This window comes from Vigna radiata, unplaced genomic scaffold (genome assembly GCF_000741045.1).
Source record: "Vigna radiata var. radiata cultivar VC1973A unplaced genomic scaffold, Vradiata_ver6 scaffold_308, whole genome shotgun sequence".
NCBI lineage: Eukaryota > Viridiplantae > Streptophyta > Magnoliopsida > Fabales > Fabaceae > Vigna > Vigna radiata.
The window spans coordinates 12180-13584 of NW_014543821.1; positions in this window are offsets into that span (position 1 = coordinate 12180).

Below are 1405 nucleotides of genomic sequence, written 5' to 3' on the forward strand. Positions count from 1 at the left end.
TGAGAGTTGGATTAACTGTGACCGATTACCTGTGTGAGATTTGAGCCATTTGATGATCTTTCTTGTGTGTGATATGTCTCTAGATTGCTTGCACATTTGCCTTGGCTTGACTCTGTTGATAATTCTTGATTCATGAGCATGTTTGAAAATGATAAAGGCATTTTGTTGATTGAGCCTCTCTAGCCAGATGAGCCTACCCTGTGTTTGATCCTTTGATAGCCCCTTTGAGCCTATGCTTTCCCCATTTCTTTGTTTTGAAGCTTATATACTAGCCCTAAGTGAAAAACCATGTCTACCTTAACCTTAGGGAATTTTGGAGCTTTGGAATTGTTTTGGGAATAAGTGTGGTCTCCCGGGGAATTCAGATGAATTGGCTAGTTGGTTCTTCTTCTTGTTTTTGTTTTTATAAATATATTGTGTATCTTGTCTCTTAGAGTTGTGTTCTGAAAGGAGAGAAAAGAAAATAGACAAGATGAGAAAAAAAAAAAGAAAGAAAAAATACAGAAAAATGAGAAAAATTAAAAAAATTTGTGTGAATAATGGAGTCAAGAAGAGGATTGAATTAGAGGTTTTGGGTGTGATTTGACTGTGTTTACACTTGTTCCCCATTGCTCCTCTATTCCTTTTGGTTTATAGCTTCTTATCCAGATGTATCCTCCCTTGTCCTTGGCCCCATTACAACCATGAAAAGACCTTTTGATTTGAACATGCATATGTTTTTGAGTGTTGATATTAGAGGCTTGCCAAGTCTATCTGTGTGTGCTTTCTTGAGTGCATTGAGTGACATTGATTTACCTTAAACACTTGAGAGAGACACTGATTGTGTGCATCTGTGAGGCTCTGTTGCTCTTGATTCATCTCTTGAACTGATTGATTGTTTTCCATGAACTGAATTGTTTGGATGATTCTGTGAGTATCTGCTTTCATTGCTTTTGTGTTGGATACTGTCCACTTCCTTTCACTGTCCAGATTTTGTGAGAATTGTGCAACTCTGTTTTTGTTTTGTGAGTCTTTGTTGTCTATCTGTCGAGTCTGTGTCACCTCCCTGATGTTNGAGTAGTTCCCTNGTTTTCGTCTTGGTTTTGCCCAGGAGTGCAAAAGACTAAGTGTGGTCTATTTTGATGAGTGGTTATTTCTTCAACTATATTTAGTTTATTGCACTTAAATAAACCAGGGAATTGTGTTTAATTGTCTGTTATTTCCCCGTTTTCCGAATTCTGCTTTATTTGGTCGGAAATTTGTAATTGTGCTAATTTGGGTTTTCTAAGCTGATTAAGTGTATTTTGGTTGCAGGGAAATTTTGGGAAACATCAATTGGAGCATTAGGGATGGTGGCATAATTATTCAAGACTCAACATTTAGCCATTTTCATTTTTATAAAGTTGTATTTTCGTTTTTTTTAGAA